This window comes from Eriocheir sinensis, unplaced genomic scaffold (assembly GCF_024679095.1).
Source record: "Eriocheir sinensis breed Jianghai 21 unplaced genomic scaffold, ASM2467909v1 Scaffold631, whole genome shotgun sequence".
Lineage (NCBI taxonomy): Eukaryota > Metazoa > Arthropoda > Malacostraca > Decapoda > Varunidae > Eriocheir > Eriocheir sinensis.
This window is the reverse complement of record NW_026111978.1, coordinates 97501-112743: the sequence shown is the minus strand read 5'-3', so window position 1 is coordinate 112743 and position 15243 is coordinate 97501.

The window sequence follows — 15243 nt, the reverse complement described above, 5'->3', positions numbered from 1 at the left end:
TTCCCCTTCGTTTCCTATTTTCTCCTTTCCTCTTTTCTTTCTCCTTTCTTATTTATCTTTCTTTATCCTATCTTTGTTATTGCTTTTCGTTCCTCCATTGTTTCTTTCATACTCTCTCTCTCTCTCTCTCTCTCTCTCTCTCTCTTAGTCATTCTAGTCTTGCGTAATCATATTCATACCCCTTCCCTCCCTCCCTCCCAACCCGTCCCTTCCCCTCCATTCCTCTCCTCTCTCCCCTTCCCGCCCTCCCTCCCAACCCTTCCCTTCCCTTCCCCTCCATTCCTCTCCTCTCTCCCCTTCCCTCCCTTCCCCATGAAATGCACTTCTCTCCCCACTTACCTCCCTCCTCTCACCTCCCCTTCCCCTCCTAAACGCCGGCTTCTACACACACACACACACACACACACTTACACACACACACACCTTGATGATTGGACACACCTGAGGGGAGAACACCTGTGTGAACGCTCGTAGGGCATTGACACACACACACACACACACACACGTGAATAAATTGGTGGTTGCCTCGTGTCACCTAAGTGGAATGTGTGTGTGTGTGTGTGTGTGTGTGTGGTAATAATAGGAATAAATAGAAGGAAAAAATCACGTGCTGGCCAAGAAGAAGGAAGAGGAGGAGGAGGAGGAAGAGGGGGAATTTTCACCACCAGAGGGCGTGTGAGTTAGCAATGACGTCAACCCTTCCAAGAAACGATTAGAGAGAGAGAGAGAGAGAGAGAGAGAGAGACGTATAAGGGTACCTGTGCAATGAGGTTAATTAGTTTGGCATTGTCAGGTGCGACGGAGATAGATAACGTGGACGAAATAATAATGAGGAATAAAGAAGAAAGAGAAAGAGGGAAGAGGAAGAAGAAGAAGAAGAAATGAGGAAGGGAGTGGAATGATATTTACATGGCCATTCCTTTTTGTTTTCCTTTTTTTTATTTTATTTGATTTTATTTTTTGCAGGCTTCATTTCTGTCTTAATTTCCGGCTTCTTTTCTGTCTTTCTTTCTCCATTTCCATTCCACTTTTTTTTTTTTCAGGCGTCACTTTTATCTCAATTTCCGGATTAATTTCTGTATTTCTCTCCATTTCCATCCCACTTTCAGGCATCATTTTTATCTATTTCCATCTCCCTGCATTCCTTTCTCAATTTCATGCTTTACTTTATCTATTTCTCCTTTTATTTCTATCTTAATTTCAGACATGCTATCTTTATGTATCTCCCTGCATTCCCATCTCAATCCATTCTTCATTTCTTTCAATTCTATCTCAACTTTATTTATATGTGTCTCCCTGCATTCCTATCTCAATCCATTCTTCATTTCTTTCTATTCTATCTCAACTTTATATGTATCTCCCTGCTTTCCTATCTCAATTCCTGCTTCATTTCTTTCTATTCTATCTCAACTTTATATGTATCTCCCTGCTTTCCTATCTCAATTCCTGCTTCATTTCTTTCTATTTCTATCTTAATTTTGTTTCCTAATGTGCCACTCTTTCTGCCCCTTCCTAGACCTCGAGTGCCGCTGTGTGCCTCTCTGTCCCTTCCTGGAGTGCCGCTGTCTGCCTATCTCTTTGTCTGTTCTTCCTTCACCGCTGCTGCTGATGATGATGTTGGCACTTGAACACTGCAATAAGAACTTGGCTTGGCACTGATCGATAAGACTTGAGATATATACAGCTGTTCCTTTTTTTTATGATTTGTTGATTTTGAGGGGAAGGGAATATAAGAAGAGAAAGAAGGGGAATAAAATAAGAAAAATGTGACGATTATGTGTATGGAAAGAAAAGGAATGGCAGGAATTATAGAAGATTAGTATGGGAGAATTAAAGCAGAAAAAAAATACAAGAGTTAAGGGGAATGAAATAAGGACAGGAGAGAATGCTAGGAAGGAAGAAAATGATATAGAAATGAATGTAGATGTGATCAACAAAAATGGAGAAGGAAAAGAAATAAGAAAAAAGGGAATATGAGAAAAATAAGAAAAGAAGGAATAGGAAAAAAGAAGAGAAATAGGAAGAAAGAAAAGAAGGAATATGAAAAAAATAAGAAAAGAAGGAATAGGAAAAAAGAAGAGAAATAGGAAGAAAGAAAAGAAGGAATATGAAAAAAATAAGAAAAGAAGGAATAGGAAAAAAGAAAAGGAATAGGAGGAAAAAAAGAAAAGAAGGATTAGAAAAAAATAAGAAAAGAAGGAATAGGAAAAGAAATAAAAGAAGGAATAGGAAAAAATAAGAAAAGAAGGAATAGGAAAAAAAGAAGGAAAAGGAAAAGAAATAAGAAAAGGAATTGGATAAAAAAGAAAAGAAGGAATAGGAAAAAAATAAGAAAAGGAGGAATAGGAAAAAAGAACAGAAGGAATAGGAAAAAAAAGGAATAGGAAAAAATAAGAAAAAAAGGAATAGAAAAAAAAGAAGAGGATTAGTCTGACAAAAAACGGAAGGGGGAAGAGGAGGAGAAAAAGAAGGAAAGTAGGAAGAGGAGGAAAGGAATAAAAAGAAGAAATAGGGTAAAAAAGAGGAAAGTGATGTAATTCCTATCCATACCTTGCCCTTAACACACTGATCAAGAGGAAAAGGAAGAGGAGGAAAAGAGGAAAAAAAGAGAAGAAAAGTGGTGTAATCCCTATCAATACTGCCCTTAACACACTGACCAAGAGGAAAAGAGGAAGAAGAAGAAAGGAAGAAGAAAGTAGGAAGAAAAATATGCAGGTCACCCATTCATAGGCTGCCCTTAACATACTGGACAAAGGAGGAGGAAGAAAAAAAAGGAGGAAAAGGAAGAGAAGGAGAACATAACACAAAAAAAGGAGGAAGAACATGAAGAAGGAAAAGTCAGGCAATTTATTGTTTTATTTATTATTTTTTTTCCTTCCTGGCGATGACGTGTCCTAAACATATCAATACAGGAGGTGAAGGAAGACGAAGAAGGAATAGAGGAGGAGGAGGAGGAGGAGGAGAGGAATGCGTACGTGCAGCTTTTCTCTTCTACCTGGAAATGGAGGAGGAGGAGGAGGAGGAGGAAGAAAGGGGGGGGGGAGGTAAAAGCCGTGTCGAGGCAGACCAGACAGCATGGCGCCTCTAAAAGCTACCAGACACCTCCTCCTCCTCCTCTTTCTCCTCTCCTCCCTCCTCCTCCTCTTTGTCAGGGTTGGAGGAAGAGGAGGAGAAGGGGGAGGAGGTTCAGGTGAGGTCTAATTAGTGTGTTTCATAAAGGTGTGTTGCAATGTGTTTCAGTGGTTGGTGATACCTGCCAACTCTCTCTCTCTCTCTCTCTCTCTCTCTCTCTCTCTCTCTCTCTCTCTCTCTCTCTCTCTCTCTCTCTCTCGATAACCTCGGTATAGTGATTCTTCTCTCTCCCCGTGTTGCATTTTCTCTCCCTCCTCCTCTTCCTCCTCCTCCTCCTCCTCCTCCTCCTCCTCCAGTCACGCGTACTCACCTCCAGTTACGCGGTTTATGTTCTCCTCCTCCTCCTCCTCCACCTCTTCCTTCTCTTCCTCCTCCTCCCATGCGTGAAAGTTTACTGTGTTAGAGGGAAATTATCTGTTATTGTCTCCTCCTCCTCCTCCTCCAGTCTTTCAAAAGTTGTGGTCATACTCTTTGCAATATCCTCTCCTCCTCCTCCTCCTCCTCTCTGTCCCTCCCCTTGTTTCTCATATTTCCTCTCCCCCCTTTTCCTTCCTCTCCCTCCTCGCCTCCCTTTCTCTCCCTCTTCTTTGTGGTTGTGGTGGTTGCGTCATGTGTGTGTGTGTGTGTGTGTGTGTGTGTAGTCGTGTGCACTTTGCTTACCTCGTCAGTATGTTTTAGTACACACACACACACACACACAGGTATAAAGTCCTTGGCCTATTAACGCACCCTAGCTATCTGCCTCTGCACACGTATGCACACACACACACACACACACACACACACACACACACACGTAACCTTTTTCTCTTGAGGTCGGGTCAAGTGAGGTAACTTACGCCAATGGAAGAGGAGGAGGAGGAGGAGGAGGTGGTGGTGGTGGTGGTGGTGGTGGTGGATATATGAGTGGAAGGTTGCAAGATATGTTGAAAAGAGTTGGAGGAGGAGGAGAATGAGAAGACACAGGAAGAAGAGAAGGAAGAATAGGAGATGGAAGAGGATAAAATGAAGAAGAAAAGGGAGAATGGATGAAGGGAGGAAGAAGGGAAAAACGGAGGAAGAATAGAATATGGAGGATAATAACATGAAGAACAAAAAAAATGTTGAGTATAAAGAAAATGAAAAGATAAAATAGAAACGAAAATTGCAAAATAAATAGAAAACTAACGTGGAGGAGGAGGAGGAAGAGGAGGTGGCTGAGATGCTAGTTGAAAATGGAGAGGAAGAAGATGAACATGGAGGCGGAGGTAGAGATGGAGATGGAAGTATTTGTAGAAGAGGTGGTGAAGAAGGCTACAGATGCTGATGGGAGAAGTGGAGGAGGTGTTGTTGTTGCTAGAGAGAGGTGGAGGTGCTGGTGGAAGTTGAAGTCATGGTGGTGGAGGAGGAGGAGGAGGAGGTGGAGAGGCATGAGGGTGCATAATCATATCAGCTTTGGAGGAGGAGGAGGAGGAGGGGGGGGGTAGGAAGCAAGGGGGGGAGTTATAATTGTGATAGAAATGAGGTAATGCTGGTAGTAGTAGTAGTAGTACTAGTAGTTGTAGTAGTAGTAAAAGTAGTAGTAGTAGTAGTAGTAGTAGTGGGGAACAAAAAAGGAGGGAACGAAGTAAAATGAAGAATGAAAGGAAGGCATGTGAAAAGAGGAAGGGTGGAAAGGAGGAGAAGAAAGGGATGGTGGTAGTGGTGGTGGTGGTAGTGGTGGTAGTGGTGGTGGTGGTAGTGGTGGTGGTGGTAGTGGTGGTTGTGGTGGTGGAAGTAATTCGACAGGTAATATTCAGGTGTGCGTGGAGCTTCACCTTGAATTTGTGATTGAAACTAACCTCTTTAACCTTGGCGGGGAGGAGGAGGAGGAGGAGGAGTTTGGTGGAAGTCTATGGCTGGTATTATAAGATGATTTCTCTTCTCACATAAACTATTTCTAAAGGTCAAAGAAGGGGTCAGTCGGGTTGCAGTGAGTGTTTCTTTAGGTTCACAGTACAGAGGAGGGGTCAAACTACCACCAGGGTCATAAAACTAGTCATGGAAATGCCCGCAACTCCTATGAAAGCCTTGTCAAATATGTGTTTTTGGGTGGCGAAATGTCTTGTAATGCGACCTTTTAAGTTCATGAAGGGAAAGTAAAAAGGTGGAACATGAAAGAGGACAATAAAGTAGGAGGAGGAGGAAGAAGAGAAGAAGGAGAAAAAGGAGGAGGAGGAGGAGAAGGTGGAGTTAAGTGCAAAAGTTGATAAAATAAGGAAAAAAAAGCAGGTGGATGATGCAAGGACAGTAAAGGAGGAGAAGGAGGAAAAGAAGAATAAAGAGGAGGAGGAGGAGGATTGTGTCGAGTGGAAGAAAAGAGGATTGTAAGATATAAAAGGAAAGAAAAAAAGAGAGAAGGGAAGAGAAGGAGGAGATTAGAAAAGAAGACAGGGAAGAAGAAGAGGAGGAGGAGGAGGAGGAGGAGGAGGAGGAGAACTTGTATGGAACTCCTATCATTTTTTTTCTTTTTTTTCGGGGTAAAGAGAAGAAGTTGACCTTGATTTTGGGAGCATGGGGTCAGAGAGAGAGAGAGAGATAGAGAGAGAGAGAGAATGGGCATTGTATAAACTATCGTCATGCAATACTCACGTGAATGTTCCTCCTCCTCTTCCTCCTCTTTGACCTCCTTCTCCTCCTCCTCCTCGTTGTTGTCAGGGCAGTGTTAGTGTGGTCACGTGACGAGATAGAGGTGACCTGTGTGTGTGTGTGTGTGTGTGTGTGTGTGTAACCGGCTAAAAATATCCTATCTCAGCGTAGTGATTGTGGTTGGTTACTGGACTCACTCTATTTGTTTGTTTGTTTATTTGTGAGTTGGTTTGATTGGTTCCAGTTCGACTCCCTCTCTGGTTTTGGTTGTGGTCCATTTTATTTTGGTTGATATCGAGTTTTTTTTATGTTTTTGTTTTGTTTTTGTTTAGTGTGTTCTTGTTGGGAAAGGAAGGAATGGAAACGGATGGGAAAGGAAAAGAAAGGAAGGAAGGAAGGCAGGCTGAGAAAGGAAGTAAAGGAAAGGTAGGAACGGGGGAAGGGATGAACTTAATAGGATGGAAGGGAAAGGAAGGAAGGGGAAAGAGGGTGAGGGAAAGGGAAAATATAAAGAAAATAAACGAAAGAATGGTAAGGAAGGAAGTTGAAGGAATGGAAGAGAAAGGAAGAAAGGAAGAAAGGAAAAGAGGGAAGAGGGTGTGGGAGAGGAACAGGAAAAGATAAAGAAAATAAACAAGGATGGTAAGGAAAGAAGGAAGTTGAAGAAATGGAAAGGAAAGGAAGGAAGGAAGTTGAAGAAATGGAAAGGAAAGGAAAGGAAGGAAGGAAGTTGAAGGAAGGAAAAGAGGAAAGAGGGTGTGGGAGAGGAACAGGAAAAGATAAAGAAAATAAACTAAAGACAAGGAAGGAAGGAAGGAATAGAAGGGAAAGAAAGGAAGTAAGGAAAAAGAGGAAAGGGAAAAAGATACAGAAAATAAACGAAAGGCAAGGAAGGAAGGAAGGAAGGAAGAAGGGAGGGAGAGGAGGGAAGAGGATAAAGGGGAGAAAGGATAAAATGAAGGAAATATTAGAAATCTTTTAACTCTTTCTTCTCCTTTCTGTCCTCCTCCTCCTCCTCCTCCTTCTCCTCCTCCTCCTCCTCCTTCTTCTCTTTCTCCTTATACAACTAATTCACCATCACCATGACTTGACTATTACTCGGGTTTGCCCAGTTTTTACTTACACTTTTTAATTTTTTTTCTTTATTGTCACCATCCTATTCATATTTATCCTTATCATCATTCATTTTATTGCTTTTTTTTTATTTATTTATTATTTTTTTTTTTTTGGTGTGTGTGTGTGTGTGTGTGTGTGTGTGTGTGTGTGTGTGTGTGTGTGTGTGTGTGTGTGTCATCTTATTGTCTAGTACATGTATTTTTTTTTGTGTGTAATTATGTACGGTATATTTTTTTTTCCTTTTGTCATCTGATTCTCAAGTACATGTATTTTTTTTGTGTGTAATTATGTACGGTATATATTTTTTTCCTTTTGTCATCTGATTCTCAAGTACATGTATTTTTTTTGTGTGTGTAATTATGTACGGTATAGTTTTTTTCTTGTTTTGTTTTGTCTTTTCATTATTTTTATATTTTTTATTAACTGTTCTTTCATCAACTTATTGCTTAGTTTCCCATAATCTTTTCCTCATTACTTTCCTTCTAAATAATCATGTTTTCCTCCGTGCTTTCCTCATCTTATCATCTGTAATCTCAAAACCAATCTAAGGTAGTTGTTTTGTATTGTCTTTTCCTGTTGCTTTTCATCACTAAGCCAATATCCTTGGTTTTCTCCCTTCTCATTTTTTTTTCCTTTTCCTTGTTCTAGCTGAGTAAAGAGACAAGACGCTATAGAGACACTTCCCCATCCAATTTTGACCCTTTTCATTACTCTCATACTCAACTATTTGCATTTTTTTTTTCCTTTTGTTCTAGCTGAGTAAAGAGACTAGACGCTATAGAGACACTTTCCCATCCAATTTTGACCCCTTTCATTACTCTCATACTCAACTATTTGCATTTTTTTTTTCCTTTTGTTCTAGCTGAGTAAAGAGACTAGACGCTATAGAGACACTTTCCCATCCAATTTTGACCCCTTTCATTACTCTCATACTCAACTATTTGCATTTTTTTTTCCTTTTCCTTGTTCTAGCTGCGTTAAGAGACAAGACGCTATAGAGACACTTCCCCATCCAATTTTGACCCCTTTCATTACTCTCATACTCAACTATTTGCATTTTTTTTCCTTTTCCTTGTTCTAGTTGAGTAAAGAGACAAGACGCTATAGAGACACTTCCCCATCCAATTTTGACCCTTTTCATTACTCTCATACTCAACTATTTGCATTTTTTTTTTCCTTTTCCTTGTTCTAGTTGAGTAAAGAGACAAGACGCTATAGAGACACTTCCCCATCCAATTTTGACCCTTTTCATTACTCTCATACTCAACTATTTGCATTTTTTTTCCTTTTCCTTGTTCTAGCTGCGTTAAGAGACAAGACGCTATAGAGACACTTCCCCATCCAATTTTGACCCCTTTCATTACTCTCATACTCAACTATTTGCAGGAGAAGCGTCTATCTATATTATGCCCTTGAGCTGCCTCCGTAACTATACAAGAACCACAAGTATAAGTAATGAGTGTAACCAGTTTTTAATGTATGTGGAAATAAATTAGTCCTCCATTCAAAGTTACATAATGACAACCCAGGAATTTTAGAAGTCAGGGTGGACATAAACCAAGGCAGAGACGTGAAATTAGAACCTTTACCGGGGCGGGATGGACTACACTAACACCAGACAGAGGACCAGGTGGAGAGGTGATAATGGAAGGGAAGAAGGGAAAGGAATAGGCAGGAATGGAAGGGAAAGAAAAGGCCTTAACTGGGGCAGGATGGAGTACACTAACATATGACAGATAACCAGGTGGAGAGATGAAATTAGAACCTTTACCGGGGCAGGATGGAGTACACTAACACCGGACAGATAACCAGGTGGAGAGATGAAATTAGAACCTTTACCGGGGTAGGATGGAGTACACTAACACCAGACAGAGAAGCAGGTGGAGAGATGAAATTAGAACCTTTACCGGGGCAGGATGGAGTACACTAACACCGGACAGATAACCAGGTGGAGAGATGAAATTAGAACCTTTACTGGGGCAGGATGGAGTACACTAACACCAGACAGAGAAGCAGGTGGAGAGATGAAATTAGAACCTTTACTGGGGCAGGATGGAGTACACTAACATATGACAGATAACCAGGTGGAGAGATGAAATTAAAACCTTTACTGGGGCAGAATGGAGTACACTAACACCAGACAGAGAAGCAGGTGGAGAGATGAAATTAGAACCTTTACTGGGGCAGGATGGAGTGCACTAACATATGACAGATAACCAGGTGGAGAGATGAAATTAGAACCTTTACTGGGGCAGGATGGAGTACACTAACATATGACAGATAACCAGGTGGAGAGATGAAATTAAAACCTTTACTGGGGCAGAATGGAGTACACTAACACCAGACAGAGAAGCAGGTGGAGAGATGAAATTAGAACCTTTACTGGGGCAGGATGGAGTGCACTAACATATGACAGATAACCAGGTGGAGAGATGAAATTAGAACCTTTACCGGGGTAGGATGGAGTACACTAACACCAGACAGAGAACCAGGTGGAGAGATGAAATTAAAACCTTTACCGGGCCAGGATGGAGTACACTAACACCGGACAGAGAACCAGGTGGAGAGATGAATTTAGAAACTTTACCCGGGCAGGATGGAGAACACTAACACCAGACAGAGAACCAGGTGGAGAGATGAATTTAGAAACTTTACCCGGGGGAGGATGGAGTACACTAACACTTGACAGATAACCAGGTGGAGATATTACATTAGAACCTTTACCGGGGCAGGATGGAGTACACTAACACTTGACAGATAACCAGGTGGAGATATTACATTAGAACCTTTACCGGGGCAGGATGGAGTACACTAACACTTGACAGATAACCAGGTGGAGATATTACATTAGAACCTTTACTGCAGGGCAGGATGGAGTATAGTATCACCAAGCAGAGAGGTTGGAATATATTGATAATTTTTTTTATTCTGTACTGAACTAGAAACGTCCGACATGTGTGTAAGTATTGAAAAGTCACCTTGTGCCTTATCTTGATGTGTCAACGTATCTTGTATCAGCTCTCGTGGCCGTCCGCTCACCTGGCCCTTGATTGAACACCTGGAGGGACTCCGTCCGTCACCTGGCTTTTTGAACACCTGGAGGGACTCACCTGTATGATTGTGTGTGTGTGTGTGTGTGTGTTTTATCGAGTGACATTCTTATTTTTGTGGGGTCCTTTTCCTCTCCCTATAAGTGTGTGTGTGTGTGTGTGTGTGTGTGTGTGTGTGTGTGTGTGTGTGTGTGTTATAGAGTGACATTCTTATTTTTGGGGGGTCCTTTTCCTCTCCCTATAAGTGTGTGTGTGTGTGTGTGTGTGTGTGTGTGTGTGTGTGTGTGTGTTTTATCTGGTGACATTCTTATTTTTGGGGGGTCATTTTCCTCTCCCTATAAGTGTGTGTGTGTGTGTGTGTGTGTGTGTGTGTGTGTGTGTGTGTGTGTCCCTTCATTTGCAAGTCTAAGTCAGCAATCCTTCAAGTTTTCTCAACAGGTGAAAGGACTAATCCTCCTAATTCCATATTCAGGTGTATAAGCTAGCCCCCCCCCACTCTCTCTCTCTCTCTCTCTCTCTCTCTCTCTCTCTCACGTGGGTTGTTTTTTTCTGGTCTTTCTTTTAATTCTTTTTGTTTTCTCACGTCTGCTGCCATGAATGTTAATGTTTCCTCCTCCTCCTCCTCCTCCTCCTCCTCCTCCTGTCACCTTTCTCCTTTAATTAATTGCACGTGGACCAGGTGTTTGCTGCATACGTGCTAAGTGCCTCTCTCTCTCTCTCTCTCTCTCTCTCTCTCTCTCTCTCCTGTTGTTCTTCTTAACTTGCTCTCCTTCACCAGAGAGAGAGAGAGAGAGAGAGAGAGAGATTTTCCAGTCATTCTTTCGTCTCTCTCTCTCTCTCTCTCTCTCTCTCTCTCTCTCTCTCTCTCTCTCTCTCTCTCTCTCTCTCTCTCTCTCTCTCTCTTAGTAGCATTAATGAGGGTTAAATTTGATCTTCTTGAATTAACCTCATGAAGATTCACACACACACACACACACACACACACACACACACACACACACAGAGTTCAGCCCAACAACAGATTCTCACACACGTGCATGTAAGTTTGTGTATGTGTGTGTGTGTGTGTGTACGTGTGTAAGTATGTCGACTTGATAAGGTGTACATGATCCGTGTGGACGCGTGTGGAGGAGGAGGAGATGATGATGGTGAAGAATATAATGAGTTTAGAGGAGAAGAAAGAGACAATAGTAAAAGAAGATGATGAAGATGAAAAAGAAGAAAGAGAAGAAGAAAAAAGAGGAAGAAGAAGAAGAAGAAGAAGAAGAAGAAGGTCGAGTTAGCATGATACAGAAACAAGAAAAAGAAGAAGAAGAAAGAATAGAAGAAAAAGAAAGATGGAGATGGTTAAGAAAGGGAAGAAGAAGAAGGAATAGAAGAAAAAGAAAGATGGAGATGGTAACGAAAGGGAAGAAGAAGAAAGAATAGAAGAAAATAAAAAGAAAGATGGAGATAGTAAAGAAGGGGAAGAAGACAAAGATGATAAATAAATGGAAGAAGACGCATAAGCTAAAGAAGAAGAAGAAGGTCAAGAATTGTGAGGTCAAGGAGTGGAGTTGAATACAGTTTAGGAGGAGGAGGAGGAGGAGGAGGAGAGAAGGAACCCAAGGCACCCACTCATTAAGCATTCCACTCCACACATTCCACACCTGCCCATTGACGTCATAAGCTCCGATCCCACAAAAAGTACCATGATACAGGTTTCGATTCCCTTTAGGTGAAGTGAAGGGGATTTAAGGGGTTCGAAGGGTGTTTCAAGGGTTTCAGGGTTGACAGGTGCGGGTGGAAGGTATGTAGGTGCGTTAGTATGTGCGTAGGTGCGTGGCAGATGTGTGTGATGTGGCAACAGTGGTGGTGTGATGGTGGCAGACAGCTGGGCGCCTCTCTCTCTCTCTCTCTCTCTCTCTCTCTCGAATGTATGTCAGTGTATAATTGCATATGCGTTGTATCATCTCTCTCTCTCTCTCTCTCAGGACAGGTGTACCGTTCCTCGGGTGAAGATAAAGATAGTAATTGATAAGAGAGAGAGAGAGAGAGTATTGTTCATTCCTCCTTTTTCTCATGATGCGTTATCTCTCTCTCTCTCTCTCTCTCTCTCTCTCTCTCTCTCTCTCTCTTTCTTCTCTCTTCTCTTACATCTTTTCTCCTCCTCCTCCTCCTCCTCCTCCTCCTTACCATCATCATCACCATCATCTCTTCTCCCTTTTACCCTTTTTTTCTTATACCTTATCAACCCTTCTTCCTTCTCTCTCCCTTTCTCCCTTTCTTTCCTCCTTTTTTTATCTCCCTTCCGTTCTCCCAATATCTAATTTCTTCTCTCCATTCCTCCATCCCTCCCTCTTCCTGTCTTTTTTCCTCCCTTTCTTTCCTTCCTTCCCCTTCCTCCCTATTTCTGTTTTTGCTGTATCGCTTCTCTTCTCCCTATCTCTCCCTCCCGCCCTACTTTTCTCTCCCTTTCCTCCCTCCCCATCCTATTTTTATCCCTTCACCTCCCTTCTCCCTTTTCTGTCTTCTGTCTTCGCTCCTATTGTCTGTTCGTTTTCTCCCTTTCTTTTCCTTTCATTTCCTTTCTTTTCTTTTCCCATTGTTTTCCTCCTTAATTATTTGTTGCTGTTTTTTCCTGTTGATGTCTTTCCTTTCCTTTCCTCTCCTTTCCTCTCCTTTCCTTTCCTTTCTTTTCCATTTATTATTTCTGTTTCTTACTGTTGATATATTTTCTTCCCTTTTATATTCCTTTTTTTCCCTTTATTCTTTATCTTTGTTTCTTCCTGTTGATATCTTTCCTTTCCTTTTCCTTTCTTTTCCCTGTTTTTTTCTTCCTCTTACTTATTTTCTCCCTCCTTTCTTTCTGCCTTCTATTTCAATCTATTTTCTCTTCTGACTTCTTTTATTTTCTTCCTCATCTCCTTTCTTCTTTCTCTTCGTTTCTCTTCCTCCTGTGTGTACCTCTTTTCTCCTTTTCTCCTTTCTCCTCTCTTTTGTTATCTTCTTTTCTTCCTCCTGTCTGTTCCTCCTTTCTTCCTTTCTCTTCTTTGTTTTGTTTCGTTCACATTTATATTTCCTTATTCATAATTTGCTCAGTTTACATAATAACAATAGTTGGTCCTGTTTTTGTGTGTATTTATTTATTTATTCATTCATTGTATATATTTAGTCTATGTATGTATGTATGTATGTATGTATCTATCTATCTATCTATCTCCCTCCAATGCTTGTATCCTAGGGCCGGCTTGTCTACGTGTGTGTGTGTGTGTGTGTGTGTGTGTGTGTGTGTGTGTGTGTTGAAATAATCTTGTCTCTGAAAAAGTAGGTCGAGAGACAGACAGACAGACTGACAGACAGACGTGTAGGGAGTGACCTGACTGGCTGAATGACTTGTGTGATGTCTCGTAAATTGACTGAATGCGGGAGAGAGAGAGAGAGAGAGAGAGAGAGAGAGAGAGAGAGAGAGAGAGAGAGAGAGAGAGAGAGAGAGTAATGGATTGTAATGAATGAAGGAATGGAGGGAAGGAAGGAAAGATTGACGGACTAAATGAATTAATGAATTAGTGAATGGCAAGAAAAGAGAAGGAAGGAAGGAAGGAAGGGAACAAGACGTATGAGATGGAGAGACTGAAATGAAAAAGGAAAGAAAGAAAATTAAAAAAGGAAATAAATAAATCGAAATTGAATAAGAAAAGAAAAAGTAAGAGGGAAGGAAAAAGAGCAAGTATGAGATGTGGAGAGAGTGAGATAGAAAAGGAAAGAAAGAAAATAGAAAAGGAAAGCAATATAAATAGAAAAAAAAGCGAATAAGAGGGGAAAGGAAGGGAATAGGAAAAAGGACGAACGAATGAGAAGGGAAAGGAAGGGAATAACAGAGAAAAAGGACGGACAAATAAGAAAGGAAAGGAAGGAATCAACGGAAAATAAGGACGTGGAGAGAATGAAATAGAAGTGGAATAGAAATAAAGAAGAAAAAGAAAAGGGAAGGAAAAAAAAAGAATAAGAAGTATAGGATGTGAAGAAAACGAAAAATATGTCAAACAAGAATAAGAGAAAGGAAAAAAAATCATAAATTAAAAAAAAAAAAAAAGGGAGGGATCAAATACAGGGATGAGGACGAAATGCAATAAAAATCCTACAGTGAAAGGTAACATCAATTCAACACACACACACACACACACACACACACACACATCTGGTAGACCGGTTGAGGGAGTGGCTGGTAGACTGACTGGCAAAAATAGATGGAGGTGGTAGACAGGGAGGCGCTGCGTGTGTGTGTGTGTGTGTGTGTGTGTGTGTGTTTAGCATGGGCGCGATGTTTTGTTCTCTTTGAATGGAGTTGTTTACTAATAAGACACTCGGGGTACGAAATAGAGAGAGAGAGAGAGAGAGAGAGAGAGAGAGAGAGAGAGAGAGAGAGAGAGAGAGAGAGAGGAATACGTAAGTAGTTAAAAAATCTTGCCTAAGAATCGATTTATAAAGAGATCTAAAGAATGACAACATGTATAGAAATCAACAAACACCAAATACACATAAGAAAAAGTGATATTCGTACATAAAGTTAAAAGATGACTACAGATAAAACTTACATATAAATAAATGAATAAATAAATACAGACAAAAGAGGGAGAAGGGAGGGGAAGGGGATGAAAATAGAATGGGGAGGGAGGAAAGGGAGAGAAAAAAAGTAGAGAGAGAGAGAGAGAGAGAGAGAGAGAGAGAGAGGAATACGTAAGTAGTTAAAAAATCTTGCCTAAGAATCGATTTATAAAGAGATCAAAAGAATGACAACATGTATAGAAATCATCAAACACCAAATACACATAAGAAAAAATATTCGTACACATAAAGTTAAAAAATGACTACAGATAAAACTTACATATAAATAAATGAATAAATAAATACAGACAAAGAGGGAGAAGGAGGGAAGGAGGGATGAAAATAGAAATGGGAGAGAGAGAGAGAGAGAGAGAGAGAGAGAGAGAGAGAGAGAGAGAGAGAGAGAGAGAGAGGAATACGTAAGTAGTTAAAAAATCTTGCCTAAGAATCGATTTATAAAGAGATCAAAAGAATGACAACATGTATAGAAATCATCAAACACCAAATACACATAAGAAAAAGTGATATTCGTACATAAAGTTAAAAAATGACTACAGATAAAACTTACATATAAATAAATGAAAAAATAAATAGACAAAAGAGGGAGAAGGGAGGGGAAGGGGATGAAAATAGAATGGGGAGGGAGGAAAGGGAGAGAGAGAGAGAGAGAGAGAGAGAGAGAGAGAGAGAGAGGGGAAGAGAAGGGATTCATACAGCAAAAACAGAAATAGATTTACTGAATATTGAAGTG